Genomic DNA, 16,500 nt, shown 5'->3' with positions numbered 1-16,500 from the left:
ACTATGGGCGTTAGGATTGGACTCTAAAACTGCAATCTTACAGGCCTGTGCTACTTAACAACCATCCGCTTAATGACGGATTGAATATATGATGGTGGTCAAAGCACAATAAAGATACTCTCAATGAGGCATTCACATCTCCCATAGCCTGTAGCAGACTGTTTACAACAGAAAGGCACACAACACAGAGGATCTTAATGCAAAAATAGGTAAACTATTTCCAGTAGCCTATGCAGCCAGCTAGTGTCTGGCAGGGAGCATCTGTTTATACAACAAAGGCAATAGAGTGGTCTGGAAATTCATTTAATGACCTAATCACATAACAACAGGAATAGGAGAACGTATCCCCGTTGTTAAGTGGCACACCCCTGTACTTAGAGGACAATGCTATGCATATCTATTCAAAAATCTCATTTATTTTAATGAGGTATATTCTGAGGTAACTGTGTGTAAGACTGTAGTAGGCTTCACTGGATGAATCCCATCAATGAATTGAATTCAGCTGCATTTGGCTGCCCCACTCATCTCAAAGAGTGCTCAAGATGAGGGTGGGACAGGAGCACTTATTTCCTCCTGCTGAGCTCTGCTGCTATTTCTTATGAAATGGTTCTGTTCCCAGGCTTCTCTCCACCAGGCACTTTACAAGAAGGGCAGCAGAGCTTAGCAGGGGGAGGATGAATCCAGTGAAAACAGTGTGCACTGTACATTGTACAGAAGAGGGAATTTTGACAGGTGCAGTTCAACATGAAAGGGTTTAAAAAGCTGCAGCCGCCAAAATTCCCTCTTCCATACAATTGTTAAAGGTATAGGGACTCTGTCCTCTGGTCACCCTGGTTATACATGCCAGATACGTGGGAATCTCTGTAGAAGATTGATGGCACTGTGGATTGTGCTTCTGCATTCTTGAGGAGCCGCACAAAGGGTTAGGAACTGAAGTACAAATTGTCTGCACTCTGAATAACTATGATATTTGTGGTTATATAGCATCGTGCCACTGAAAATTGAGGTCCTACACTTTTGATTTTAAAATTGTCTTAGTTGCATGTTTTAACAAATAATGTTTAATAGAATCAGAAAATAAAAGTCATTGGCAGAACTTCTGTAATGCCAATGGGGGAAATACATCCAACATTTCTCACTCAGATTCCACATAACTGGATCTCATTCTGGATCTGGGACGTACTGCTGCCATTATCTTGAATATATTTATAGGCATTCTGTCTTCCATTGTATCTGTCACCCTATGTAACAACTGGAAAGAACTGGATAACAATACAATTGAATAATTGGAAAGAATCTGTAACAGCAATTTCAATTAAAAATGCTAGCTTCCTCGATGAATTTTCACTCTAAGCAGGGCAATCTGGCACCAGGCCTGACAGCGAATATTATTTGCTCTAAAAATGAGCTGGCGGTACATCAATAGGACATAGAAATGAGTGAGGATGGAGCAGTGGCATAGCTAGTGGGGCAGGCAGGTGGTCCACTCCAGGTGCCACCCTCAGGGCGGTGACACTACTAGTGACCAAAATCACAGTTGTTAGGAATAATGCCATCATGTTATATACCATTAGATGCATAATTTACAGCAGAATGCAATGAAATATCTCCATTCTATCAAAAGTTATGGCCAAAAAACCAGAAAACAAAAATGCAACTGTCTTATGAAACAAAAAGTAAAATTTCCTTAACTCAAAATGGACCAATGAGAGTGATTGTTCAAAGAACCAATGAGATGTTATTATGACACAGCATGGAACCAATAAGGTGTTAGCAAGGTGGACACCCTGGAGGGGTGAAATCAGAGGTGGATTCAGTGTTTGTGCCAGGGGAGCATGAGCACTACCTTAACTCCAAAAGCCAGGTCAACCAGGTGGTTAGACCTGAGCTCTTGGATGAACTTTGGCCTCTGTGACCAAGGTTTGCTGGGCGGGTAGACCTGGGTTTCTGTCTGGACTTGGAACCCAAATTTACCTGCCAAGCAGATCTGGAGTCCCATTCTGACAGCCCTCTGGAGCCACCTCTTCCAAATGGGTAGACCTGGGCTCCTGTTCAGACTTGAAGCCCAGATCTACTTGCTGGGTAGACCTGGGCTCCCATTTTGACTGCCACCTGGAATCTTCTTCAAGGCAGGTAGACCCGGACTCCCATTCCAACTGGGCCCTTCTCTTCCTGGCGGGCGCCCATACCCATTGACAAATTAGTTTTTTTTCATATGGGGTGACAAAAATTTATGGGCCCCGGATATCAAACAACCTAGTTATGCCACTAGATGGAGAGTGAAAAGGTGAGGCAGAGCCAGCTGCAGATTTGAGTAGGCACTCAAAAAGGGTCCCTCCAATGGGCTATTCCCTCCTCCCCTACGGTTTAAGCCCTGGTAGACGCCTATGGGTGCTACATGCTGACGCTAGTCATGGGGGTTGGTCAGATACCTGTGTCAAGCCTAGCAAAAATATACTGGGACAAGGACGGTTCAGGAAGTGGGGTGGTTGCAAGGAGGGAAGGTTTAAGGGAAAGACACAAGCAAGAAGGGGGTGAGAAAGAAGCATGTAAACAGGTGGGGAAGAGATTGATGGAAGGCAAGGAGATGGAACAGGAAAAAGAGCAGGAAGCAGAGACAAGAGGACGGGCAAAGACAGACATGGAAGAACGGGACAAGACAGAAGGGAAAGAATGAGTTGAACTGAACAAGATGCGGTGGTGAGAGAGGTGAGGAAAGAGCCTAGGACTGAAGGAGAGACACAAGCAAGGGAATTGGAGAGAAGAGAGAGAAGGGAGACAGGAGAAGTAAATCATGGGGAAGATGAGAAGACAACATGGAGAGAGGCAATAAAGAGTTGAAGGGGGGAAGAGTCAGTAGTCAGATGAAAGGCAGACAAGAAGATATCCTGATGGGTAGGAAAAATGAGCAAGAGTTGAAAACAGCACACAGGAATGGGGGGGCAGCATGAGAAGAAGGTAACTGGGAAAGGAAGTACAAGACCAAAGTTAGACATGGAAAGTGGTTGGAAAGAGGAGAAGATAGAGGGGACTGAGAAACCTAGAGCAGAAGCAGAACTGAGTTAACAACCAGAGGAGGGCAACTAGGTCCAGAAATGAGGACCAAAACCTCACCAAGAGGCACTCTGTCTAAAGAGGACAGGGAGCCTTCAGGATATGATGTGGAGTTGGTGGGGGATCAACATCGATTGAATTCACACTGGGAAGACATAAATGGGAATCTAAGAACAAGCATGCTTATTATTAGACCTCCACTTACAGTTTATGTCATGGTCAAACTCATATGATGTAGACCTCTCGCACTGGGAGAAGACCACAGGGGCAGAGTCATCCGTGATCCCACTCTACATAGAATAAGGATCCTCTACAGAGAGAGAAAGAGTGAAAAGGGGAATCTACAAATTTTGGAATTAAGTAAACATCTACAAAAAACAGCATAAAATACTTTGAAAGGCAAGTAGCAAATGTGTGGGGGGAAAAGCTAGTTAAACCAGCTTTACTACCTTCAGCAATGAACTATAAAGCTAGCGATATATTTTGGAGGACTTCTAACGTGGACCATATGGCACACTGCCACACATAAATAAAAATACAGCAGGTGGGTTGGTTTAAATTTTATTTCACGGGTTAAATGTGGAACCCAGCAGCATTTGCTCTGAGTATCTTGTAAAGCAATTAACATAAGTTCAAAGATGAGGATTTTAGCAATCTGAAACCCTGCCTATTTTTAACCTCTGTGCTTTACTTTTTACTTTAAATGATTTTACTTTAAACTCAACAAAATGCCATGAGCTTAGAATCAAGAAATGTTCACCAGAAGTTGAAAGTAGCTTTAGGTCCCACATCTACTCTGGAGTTCCCTCCAATTTGTGTGGCCTTACAATTCCCTTTCCTGAATTATTGTAATTGGTAACTTGTACAGCTGTTAGGTTATGGCCTCATTCAAAATGAAAACTGTGCAAGTAGCTACTGAAGAAATGTTAATAATTTAAGAAGGAAATTAAGCTCCAGTATTGTCCAAGATGCCCTAATCTTTTCATTATTGATTGACTAAAATTATGGGTAAAAATAAATATTAATAAATAAAAGTCCAAAATTGAGTAGGAAATGTATTGTACCTAAATAGAGCTTCCACAAACATATCCGGCACATTAGGAAGTAACTGTTCTAAAACTAGTAGAAAAATGTAACATACCTATCCATTAGCACTAGTCAACAAGTACTATTACAGAAATTAAACATTTCCCCCTCCCACTGGATTCCCAGAGGAACTGTCTCCATAGCCAGCTTGTTGGCAAAAATGTATTTAGCACATAGCATTGCTTGCAGAAGAATATGTGAAAACATACATAAAGCTGTAGTTTATATATAAAATCTGTGTCTTGCATACAAAATTTCCCACAAAACAATAAATGTTGTACGACAAAAATCAAGATCGTTTTAGGGGTTATTAAAGAGTTAAAATGGAGGCAGAAAAGAGAGAATAGGAGAAAGGAGAGAGGGGATGGGCAAAGGTGTCTCCAGTGGGCGTGATACCACTGCGGTGTCATTCCCACGGCATAGTGACACACCCCTGAACCCTCTGGGCTGCGCCTGTGCACCAATCACTTCTGGGGCAGCCCCACTCTCATACAAGCTCCAACACAAGCTCAGGCGGCCCAGAGGCCACTGGGGCCTTGGACAGCATACAGCAGAAGAGTGGCAAGCCACTGCAATGCACCAGGCCATTTAGCACTGCTCAGGTTCCGAGCATGGCGATCCAGGGAGAAGGCGCCCTCCCACCCCCTCACTGGATGGGCCATGCCTGGGACCCAAGCAGCGTTGCATGGCCTGATGGTTGGAGAAATCTGGAAGAACCAGCTAGCAGATGCAGGAGTGACTGCCTCTTGTCTCTCTTGGCAAGACAGTGAAGAAGCATGGCAACAGGCCTTGCATTCCTGCAGCTGCTGGCTGGCTCCTCTGCAGTGCCTCAACCAGAGTCCCATTTACTTTCGGGCTGCCCCAGATCATGCTAGAGATTATGCAAGAGCCAGGCAACCCCAGAAGCTGAAGAAATATGCGCTCCTTTGCTGGCTTGCCAAGAGAGGCCAGCACGTGCGTCAAGGCCTAGCAGAGCACAGATATGGTATGGCAGCTCCAGTCCGGCTCTTGGCCCACAGGAGCCCATTCAGCTGGAGGCGGGAAATGGTGGTACAAGGAGGTGGTACAAAATGCAGGACCATTTTGAAGCCACAGTAGCCAGAAGGAGAGGGTGGAACAAAAACACCTTTATGTGTCACCCCTCCCCCATGATGTCGCCTGGTGTGGCCTGCACCCGTTGCACTGCCCTAGTGATGTCACTGGGGATGGATGAATGGTGAGAAGGAAAAATAAGAAAAGCCAGACTAAATAGTTGGGCAAGAACCAAAGAGAGAAGAAAGGAAAGTAAGACAAAAAATAATTCGGATGCTTACGTTTCAGTTAACCATGACTCAGAGAACTACAAAAAGAGGCAACTAGTACAGTGTGTATGTATTAGAACTTCCCTACCCCCTAAATCTGCAAAATTGTCCTGATGAGCTAGAAGCTGAATCATCTCAAAATTTTCATGAAAAGTTGCTCATTTAAACGTGTCAAAATATAATTTCCTTGCAAAAAGAAAGCATGCACCCTATGAAGGAGTCTTTCCTCTGTCATACTAGCTTTCCACATGCTGAAAAACTTTGATGTGGAGGGAAATTTCAAACAAACAAGACCCCCCCCCCCCACGCTTACTGTCACGCATTGTCATGTAGGTGACTATTTAACATGTGTACTCAGTTGTGGACCTGACCCCTATACCACCCCAGAGCACAGGACAACATGCCCCCCCCCAGAAGTCTCACCCAGCCAGTATGGAGCCTCATGTGCCATCCACACGAAGTAGAAAAGATTGTTTCTGACATCCATTGGAAAACTTGAAGTACTGTTTAACAGGACTCTGGAGGCCTCAGAAGGCTTTCAGAGTGCCCAGGCCTCTGGCGGAGCCTCCCTGGGTCTCAGAACTGCTCTAGAGGGCCAGTGGATAAGACTGTGGTGGGCACAGCAGCGCTGCCCCCACAGGTGTGGTGACTGGGGCTTTTGCCCCCCCCACCTCCCCCAAGACCAGCACTGTGTGTACCTCAATGTTTGAATCAGCTGTAGCACTGACGGATTGTGAACTTCAATAGTTAGAAGAATTTGCTCACTTAACTTTATGATATTGACAAAGAAAATGGCTAGCGCATTGGATCGTGTGTCTGTACATGTCATCAAACCTTAGGCTATAATCAAGACATGATATTGTCCTCACGTGGGGCATAAATGTAACTAGGAGATATCACTCTGGAGAAAAATTTTTGTTGTTGCTCCCATCAAAAAAATACCATGTTACCAACCCGACATTTCTACTGAATGAAAAATTAATGAATAAACATCTCTTTATAGCTTAGGAAAGGTCTCTTAATGTCCTGGGTGTTAGCTGGAAAGGTGTGTATTAAAGCTGGTGGTGCGTTTATTAGCCCATACCCAATAGTCCTATAAATATAAAGAGGAGGCGTATTATTTAGAGAAGTTTGTTATTTATTAGTTATCTAAAAGTGGAAAGAATTTTTTTCCCAATTCTAAAGAACCAGCACGTTTTGCTTGCCAACTTTATAAATTCAGACTAGGCCCAGCTATTATTCATGAAATAGCTCAATGAACACTCAGTCGGTCACTATAGAGATGTTAAAGGACTCTTATCTCTAAAAAAAGAATTACTTCCAATAAATTATCAAGAAGAACTGCACCTTTTCCTCCATAAAGCTGCAATTTTAAAAATACTTGGGGATTAACAACCTAATTCTACCTAACCCCCTCTGCACCAGTGCAGCTGTGCCAATAGGACATGTGCTGCATCTTGCAGGGGAGTTTCAAGAGCCAGATGTCTTCTCCAGGTAGGGGAGCAAATGCTTCCTTACTAAAATAACTGGAGCTAAACCAAGAGGACCCAGGAAGGCAAATCGAGGCCAGAAAAGGGGAAAGAATACTGGTAGAGTTGCAGTATTGGCGCTTACCTATACTGCCTTCTTCTGGGCCTTGATCTGTTCCCCCCCTTACCCTGTCTCCTCCCTGTTTAACTCACCCCCTGCCTCTGCCACTGGATTTACCTGCATGGGTCCAGTGGCAGTTCTGCTGCACGGTTGCTATTTGCATCAGCCAGTGGCACAAGCATTTTACCACAGTAGAACTATGCTTTGCCCCCTCCTGGATAGGACTTAGCTACAATCCTCTACACATTTACCTGGGAGCAAGTGCCATTAAGCTCAGCGTTGTCGACTTTGGCACTGAAATGAATAAGATTGCACTGTCCATTCCATTTAACTCAAGTAGACTTAGAGATGACACTTCGTAAACATGTTTAGAATATATTATAAACATCAGTGTGCATTCAAGTGAGGATTCCAGGTATACACATGAGTTGAAAGAATTAAAATATCCCACTTATATTGCTCTTGCATTCCAGAAGACTTGGACAGAATTAAAATATGATGTTTGTTAAGAGATAATTAACATGTGTTAAGAAAGGCTAAATATAACTCTGAGTGTCATCTCAAAAGTAGTGGTGGTAAGATCAACATCATTACCATTATTTCTAAGTGTATCAAATGCTCCAAATCTCAGAATGTAATCCACACAGAAATAATAAACATAAAAATAGTTGCAAAAAAAAGGCATTTTTAAAATGTTGAAACCATAATGATTCACAGCCCAATACTACCTAAATTCCCAGTAGGGCTTCTACTGCATCCCATGGGGGATTTTTGGCTGCTGGAGGTCTCCACAGGGACGTTTGTCCCCTTGCCCTGGGATAAGCCCCAGTAACTGCTATGGAACACCCCAAGCCTATGCCAGCTCAACTCCTACATCATTTTTTTTCAAGAGTAAAAATTCACAAATGCAGCCTTACTTTAGAAGGAAAATGCCTCCAGCCCCACACACAGCAGCTGCTCCATCAGGACCCATCGACGAAGGCAAGTTGACAGGAGAGACAGGACAGGATGGGGGGGGGCGGAACAAGGTGGTGACAGGATAGGCTCCAGGAAGGGTGTGGGTTTGGCAGCAGTGGCACCCGCCAAATCGAAACCCCCTTCCCAGACCTGATACCACAGCCCAGATCCATATAGACCTGCACCAGTGATTTCACTAGTCCAGGTCTGAGTAGACCCCTCTGCACTAAAAAAGGCTTACTCCCAGGTAAGGGAACAAATGTTTCCAGAGGAAGCTTCCCAGACTGCCGTCCCCCCAAGATGCAGCTTGAGCCATTTTGGTGAGCCTACTCTGGCACTGGGCTGTAACATTTAGTCTTAACCCTGAATACGAAATCTGGGAATAATAATTTTATTTGTGTATAATAGGTATCTATATCTCAACTTGCCATTCACTGAACGTCCAACAAGATAATAATTACCTTCCTGACATTATTGCAGTGATAATGGGTTGTAACCTAATGTGTTGTTTCATAAATGGAAGAGTTTATATTTCTGCAAGGGGAAATCATTTTTGCTGATTCCCCTTTTCCGTGCAGCTTCCCACATACCAGAGAAATGATGGTTGCCCTTCAAAGCAGGATTGAATGCAGCAGGGGTGGTGATGGCAGGAAAGTGGATCAGTTAAAAAAAATTACAACCTTGGACAAATGGTATTTTTTTCCGTTCAAGGACCAACATCTTAGGATACAACCCAATGTTTATAAAGCACTTTGAAAGCATTATAAATACTAAGTTTGTTATTCTAGGAAATGAAAGCAATGGAATGATGGAACAAATGTGTAAGGCAGTGTTTCTCAAACTGTGGGTCAGGATCCATTAGGTGGGTCGCAAGCCAATTTCAGGTAGGTCCCCATTCATTTCCATATTTTATTTTTAATCTATCAGAATTGATGCTCCCATGGGATGTGACTGCATTTGGGGAAATGCGACAGACCTGTACTTTTAACAAGCCACTATATATATTCTTTTAACAATGATAGTCAATGGGACTTACTCCTGGTTAAGTGTAGATAGGATTGAAGTCTAGGATTGTTAAACATTTTCCTGCTTGATGATGTCATTTCTGGTCATGACATCACTCCTGGTGGGTCCTGACAGACTCTCAATTCTAAAAAGTGGGTCCTGGTGCTAGATGTGTGAGAATAACTGGTGTAAGGTAATAATTAGAGGTGTTTTTCCCTGGTGAGTAAGATAGGATTACAGCCTAAGGGCCCAATCCTAACCAGTGCATGATGGCTTACTGCTGGTGCACATTGTCGCAAATGTGCCTTAAGGCACGTTTACAAGACCCTAGCACCGGTAGAGTGCCATTGCTCTGCCGCTTGGCAGTCACACGAACCACTGAGCAGTAGAGAAGCAGGCGGGGAAGGCAGGGAGGAGGTGTTCCAGGGCAGGAGCAAGTGGGCAGAGGGTGGGGAGGAGGGAGCGAGGCAACAGGACAGGTGGAGCTCTGCTCTACCAGATTCTGAGCCTCTGTTTCAGGCCGCCAGCCCAACACAGAGGCTCTTGATTCTAAAATAACACAAGGGTTGCCGTAGAATCAAGTAGCCCCATTGTGGGGCTATGTGTCTTATCCAGGGGAACGGTATGAAAGTCCCCTTCCTCTGAAGAGCCGCTGGCCCTGTATAGATTTTAGAGTGCTGCGGCAGCCTTTTTGGCGCTGTGGCAGCCCCGTGATCCAGGCAGCTCAAGGTTGGGCTGCCCATCTTACTGAACACAATGGGCTTACTTCTGAGTAAGGTAAATAACACTGTTTTCAAACACCTCCAATAAATAGGTGAACTGTATAAAGATGGAAAGATCAAAGCTCAGATCACTGCTGTGAGTTGATCATTTCAAGACTATGCTGTTATATAAAGTGTTACCAGTTGACTTGGGTTAGTACAATAGTACTATAACAACACTGACAGCTTGTCAATATTAATAGGCTGATCTAATGTATTATCAATGCTAATCCAATTTTGCTTCCTTCCTGGGCTCTAAAAAATACCTGACAATACAGGAGCAAAAGTGAGAAGCTAATCATAGCGAAGGCTGAAAAACGAGTGAACAGTGATAATACTTATATAATCATGGAAAGCGTCACTGAGTTTGTTCCTCATTATTATGAACACTGGCAAGTTGGAGGATCATGTTTTACTGTGTTGCTTCACTGTATCTTTAGCCGTACCATTCCTCTAACACAGAGAGAGAGAGAGATGCATACCACCACAATGGATGATGAGACAAGAAAGAGAAAATACCAAGCTGAAACACAAAGTATTTAACACATACAAAGAGGACAAAAATCATGTGCTCCAGTTACACATGAGAGACAGTCAAGAAACAATTATCTTAATGTACAGAAAAGAACACATACAAAACATTAGAAGAATTACTTGGGAATGAGGAAAGGAAGGCAGAGAAATAAACTATCAAGAGAAGTTGCATAAACTATTATAAAAAGTTCAAAAAATATGTTAGATAATCCATATTCTGGAATCATTTAACTATCCTAAAGGCATGAAAGGTAGGGCACTTGGCACAACTGCTGAAGCCTGTAGGTTGAATTTTCTAACTGAATTGCTGCTTTCAATCCACTCTTCCAGAAAAAGGAACTAATTGACCAGATTAAGATTATTTTTAAGAGTACAAGGCACATCAATCCCTCACATTCACAAACATAAATGTTGATATTCTTGAATCACAGAAGTCCAAAGTACTAAATGACAGGCATTGATTAATCACACCTTAGTGCACAGGAATGAATGGCACGACTTTCTGAGATACATTTTTGTCACATTACACAGGCACAAATAAGCACATGCTCTGCCATCCTTCTAACAAAACTATCTTCTCTAAACCTGTGTGTTTGTGTATGTACAGACATGCCCCTGTATTCATGGGGGTTCCTTTCTGGGAACCCCTTGTGGATACGTGAATCCACAGATACAGGGGATGCCTCCTCCCACCATCCACGGCGAGGAAAGCTCCACTTCCTTCACCTCCGGAGAGTCTCCCAGAGGAGGCCATGCACATCTGCCCACAGCCTCTGCCAGGCTCAGAATGGCTGTCCAAGGCAAAAAAAAGTAACATCCAGTTCACAAATGTCAGTGGGTCTTCAACTACTGACTTGAAAGTTATCAGGTTGAGAGTCAGACTATTATTTCAGATGTGGTCAAATAAGAAAACTGCAGGGGGACTAACTGCAACAAATTAAGAAAGCTTCTTTGCAGCGACAGGCCAGAGCAGATAAGTGATACTCCCTAATCCCAACAATAGTTCTGGGTCAAGCTTGCTCACTGGTCTGAGCACTTCCTCTTCAGTGCAACAGACTGTCTTTGTCTTTCTGTCCTCTTTTCACTCACCCACCCTCAAATTCACAGATATGGACTCTATTTCTATGTAAGTGTTCCTGACAAAGTCAAAGTGAAAAGAAGGAACTTCATTATTCATTAAGAAGAATGGCTAAAACTTTGTTTACTTTTAGTTTTGGTACTTGGTCCAATTCTTAATTCACACAATTTACTACAAATCTCACAAATTATTACCATCCATTCTAGTAAAAATCTTCACAGATGAAAAACCTTAACATTTAAAATATATCTTGCTGCAGAATTTACAGCATAACTCATGAGCAAAGGCAAGGAATCTGAAAAAGGCAAGAAGGATTCCTACAGAAAATGAGAGTCTTTCCCAGGTGAGAACAAAAAGGGACACGAACTCTGAAAAAGGAATGTTAGCTCATAATAATGGATAAGAAAAGAGCAAATCAGAAACACATGGTTAAAAACATCAAGGCAAACAATAAACACATTTTTAAATGCTTTGGAAGCAGGAAACCTGTCAGGTAGGTGAGTGGACAGTTGGATAATGAGGGAATAAAATGGAAGCTTAAAGAGGATGTAGTCACTACTGAAAAACTGAATGAATTGCTCTAGCTAACTGGGCGAACAGGCACTTTTTAATGTGGTGCCCTCTTTTATTTAGCGGGGGAAGAGCAACTCTTCATGCCAGCATGGCATCTTTTCCAATAGCTGTTGCTGGTGTCTCTTCTGTATTTTCTTTTCGACTGTGAACCCTTAGGGGCAGGGATCCTTTTTACTATGTAAACCACTTCGTGAACTGATTTTGTAGTAAAGTGGTACATATATATATCTCAATAATAAATAATACAGCATTGCTGGCATCCACCTAAGATACTGGCATCCACCTCCTCCAGACTGAACTGTTGGGGGAAGAGCTTTCCATTCTTTTGGGAGTGCTGCCGTAAGAGCTGGCACTGCTCCAGGTGCACTGCCAGATTTCGCTACATCCACAGGAAAAGGTCAAGCAATGGAAGGGGCAGGACAGGGCAAAACTGGGGGGTGGGGAGAATAAGGCGAGGAGGCTGCAGGATGGGTGGATCCAGCGGTCATGCCGCATGCCAGATCCTATTCCCTCTTTTGCAGCTTCTTCACACCTTTCTTCTCCTCAGACTTGCACCAGCTACAGAACTGGCACTCATCTGAGGAGACCCATGGCTGCAAGGGGGAGGAGATAAGACTGGGCTGTAACAGTAGTTAAGGGACTCAAATGTGAAATTACTGAGAATCTCACAAAAATATGTACCTAGTCCTTTAAGTCAGACTTCATGCCAGATGGATGGAAGGCAGCCCACACAGCACTAATTTTTTTAAGAGGGATACAGGAGGATCTGGGAAACTACAGGATGGTCAGCTTAAGGGCTGGTCTGAATAACTGATTAAAAAACATAATTTTATATTTAATTATTAAGCCTCTAGAACAGCAGTCTCCAAACTGGAGACAGCTGCATGCTGGAAATCTTCTTTGCACTTCCAATCACCCCCAATTCTTCCGCCAGAAATCTTCTGTCAGAAATCCAGGCACAAAGCCTGCTGGGGCAACAGAACCCAGAAGCTGGCCCAGCACAAGGATTGGGGACAATCAGAGGTGCAAAGAAGAGGCTCCCTGGCGGAACAGCAAGCTCTGTTTATGCCGGGGAAGGATTGCAGTGAGCACCGTAGTTTGGCGCCCACTAGTCTAGAAGAATGAGCTTTGCTGACAGAGAATCAGCAAGACTTCTGCAATGGTTAAGTCCTGCCTCACTAGTCTTCTACAATTCTTTGTGGGTGTTAATGGCCAAGAGGACAGAGGTGGATCAGTGGACACTGTATACATGGATTTTCAAAAAGCATTTGACAAGTCTTTCACCAAAGGCTCTTCAGTAAACTCAGCTGTTATGCAAAATAATCCAAAGGTGGTCCAACTTCAGCTCCAAAGGTCCTTAATGACTGTTTGAGGATTAGTCTTGAGACACTAATACAGACCTTATAGAGATGCATCAGAAGAGGTCTCGAGCAGCCCAATCCTGAGCTGCTTAGCATCAGAGCTGCACTTTTCCCACCGAAAGGAAAGATTCAGTGCCAGTGGAGTCACATGTCTCAGAGCTGAACAGACCCAGGAGGACCACTGGGCAAGGAGGCTTTTTGGGGTTGGGGAAAGGTAGGGGAAAGGTTGGGGGAAGGCAGGGAGGAGCAGCTGGAGGGAGGGCAAGCAGGAAGATCGGGCCCGGGAGGGGGGGCAGAGACAGCAGAATAGACTGCTGCTAGACACTATCCCTCCTGTGGAGCCGCAGAGCCCAACATGGGACTCCTTGGTTCTGCGCCAGCCCAAGGTCTGGCACAGATCCAAGGAGACCCATCAGAGCCAGCAATGCTCGAATGATGTTTCCTTACCATTAGGAGACCTCTGGCAGCTTCTCTGGCTCCAAAGGATATAGCAGCAGCCATTTCAGCACCGCTCTACCACTGGGTCCAGAGAAGTTTAGGATTGGGCTGCTGAAGAGGCTAATTTAGTAGAGCTGTATCCATCACAGAGGATAAAGATAAAACAAAAATGTTTAATTAGTATGGGAACAGGAAATGACTACTGGGAAGATATCCCAAAGTATCCTGGTGATATAACTGGCAATATAACTGGGAACAAATTAGAAGCCACATCGCTTTGACTTATTTTCTTACTTTGTGAAAGAAGGGTGGAACTTCAATACTAGACATTAGCAAAGTGCCTGCAACAATGTCTTTCACTACACTTCACAGTCATTCCCTAAGTAAATAATCAACCAGTTTAACCTTCAAGCATGGATTCTAGTATCATAGCAACGCCGTCTTCTTTCCTCCTGCAACACCATCTAGATTCTACTCTCCACTCTACCTGCCCCCACGTGAAGCCATACATGAATTCTCTCTGTATACTTTGGTTCTAAATTTTGACACTAACCAGTGTTATAAACACTTTCTTTTTCCCAACACATGGGCAGTCTAACCTAATTCCATTTTGGTTTCCGGCTGGTATTCCTGGGAGCTAGGCAGGACTTTGGTCTGTAAGAGGGCAATGTCACACCATTTAAGGGCCAATATGGACGGAGAAGTAACAATGTTGCGCTATGGGGCATCTATGTGTCTCCTTACAGATTTGGGTGCTCCTTCTTGACAAATTGCTACAAGCACAAGTACTGCTGCATAATAAAGTTTCCAATGCCTAGGTGGCCAGGCCAACAGACTATCTTTTCAGATTCCTATGCCAAGAAGACTCACCCATCAACAACTGGAGCCTGGGTTCAGCACACACCCTGCCATGCCTTTTGTCCTTCAGGAACTTTGCCAACTGGGAAGCGATCAAGCCTTTGTGTGCTCCTGGAAGGACCACTCAAATCCGATCAAGTCCAGGAAATCTGTAGTGCATACCCAAAGAGAAGCTCCAAACCTCTCTGTCCACCCAGAAATGCTTTTGTTTCCTTTGTACAAAGTTCTATAACTTCTTTCCCTTGCTGTGGAAGCAGAACTCTTGTCATTTTTCCTGGGGAAATGTCCGTGCTGCAGAGTGTTCTTCATCTTGCCATTTCCCAAGGTGCCCACCCTGCTATACATTTGAGAGTCTCTTCCTCAGAGAGATCCTCCCCTCCATTTCGGTGGTGCATTCTTCCCTGCTGAAAGCCTTCACATTTTTCTTGGCAATGCTGTCCTGGTGTCAGGAAGAGCTTTGCTGAGCCCTCTTTCTCTGATAGCTGCCCTCACCCTTGGAGGGCTACCTTTCTAGCTTGGAAGAGCACCTTTTTCCTGTGTTTTTCCTCCCCTGGAACCTGGACTCATGCAGCCGTGCCCCTACTACTTAGACAGACTTTGTACTCAAAACCTGGTCAGCAGGATTAGTAATCTCTACCCCAGTCCCCAAACCTCATAATAGTTCCCTCTCTTCCCTCCCTCTGTTTATCTCAGTTGCAACCGTTTAAAACTCTGTTACAGGTCTCCTAAGAAAAGTAACTGGAAGTAAACATGTCTTTTTCTTGTTTGCCTATTTTCTTTAATTATCCTTTTTAAAAAAAAGCTCAATCTCAAGGTTACTGGTTGCGTAAATCTGAGGCACTTTGGAGGTTGTTTGCACTGCTCGCACACGTCAAAAATCCAAAACTGAAAAGGACTTCTGAATTTGATCTCAGTCTAGAAATACTGCTAATTTCCCCCCATTTGGTTCAATTTGAATTATTTTGTATGTGCGTGTGTGCACATGACACATGTAGGAACACACATGTGCATGTGAATGAGCACTGATGGCAACATCAGATCCAATGTTTTCTCTCCTTCTATCAGAATATAATCTATGCCCATGCATCTTCATTTTCCTGCTCATCGGAACTAAATTCAAAACACTGCAGTTGCAGCTAATTATTCCTTGCTTATCTCTGTCTTTGGAGCACTACTCTACAGACATTATTATACACATGAATACAGGAAGTGCAAGTGGTTCATATTTCCTGTTTCCCATAATCCTTTCCAGTGTCTGAAGCAAAACCTACACATCTCACCCACTACTACAACTATGGGTTCCCAACCTCTTAACATGGGGGAGATGGTGAAGATGAATACTTTGTATATTACTAGCATGAATCAGTCACACCTCCTGTGTCACTGTATATAGCAGGGGTGAGCAAACATTTTTGGCAGGAGGGCCACATCATCTCTGACACTCGGTCGGGGGTTGGGAAAAAAGAATATATTTACATAAATGAATATATCAGAGACAGCATTTATACAGATGAATTAATTTTACTGAATTTTTATTTATAATACAGGCATGTAGAACCACATGAGAATGATGAACTGTTTGCTACACATCTCCTGCACAGCGAAAACTTACAAATCAAGCCAGAAACTCATGGAGACACAAGCTGTTCAGATGCAGTGGGGAGCAGTTAAAATAAAGCCCAGGGAAAAGCAGAAAACACATGGAGACTATAAAAGGTCCTGGTCTAACTTGGCCCCGCAGCTTGCATCTGGGGGTCACAACCAGTAGTTGCAGACCAGAGTGGGCTCCAACAGTCTCTGATGGGCCAGAGGCTCATTGGAGACTTGGGGCTCCCTGTGGGTCAGATTGGGGGAACCCAAGGACCGCAAATAGCCTGCGGGCCAGGGTTTGCCTACCCCTGGTA

The 16,500-nt window shown here is 43.9% G+C and overlaps 1 protein-coding gene across 9 annotated transcripts in view; it reads right to left on the bottom strand.

The window, feature by feature from the left end:
* FOXP1 (forkhead box P1) overlaps positions 1-16,500 on the bottom strand; it is a 642,114-nt gene that overhangs the window by 503,293 nt on the left and 122,321 nt on the right. Inside the window, exon 1 of one of the 9 annotated variants that reach the window (XM_066617524.1) lies at positions 3,260-3,318. The exons of 7 other annotated variants lie outside the window; for them this stretch is intronic. The gene's annotated coding sequence lies outside the window, so the exon portion shown is untranslated. Of the gene's footprint in view, positions 1-3,259; positions 3,319-16,500 lie in introns of those variants that run through there. One more of the 9 variants, XM_066617525.1, reaches the window with a different exon arrangement.

The sequence above is a fragment of the Tiliqua scincoides genome, chromosome 2 (assembly GCF_035046505.1).
Source record: "Tiliqua scincoides isolate rTilSci1 chromosome 2, rTilSci1.hap2, whole genome shotgun sequence".
Taxonomy (NCBI): domain Eukaryota; kingdom Metazoa; phylum Chordata; class Lepidosauria; order Squamata; family Scincidae; genus Tiliqua; species Tiliqua scincoides.
This window is presented reverse-complemented; position numbering and strand designations above follow the sequence as displayed.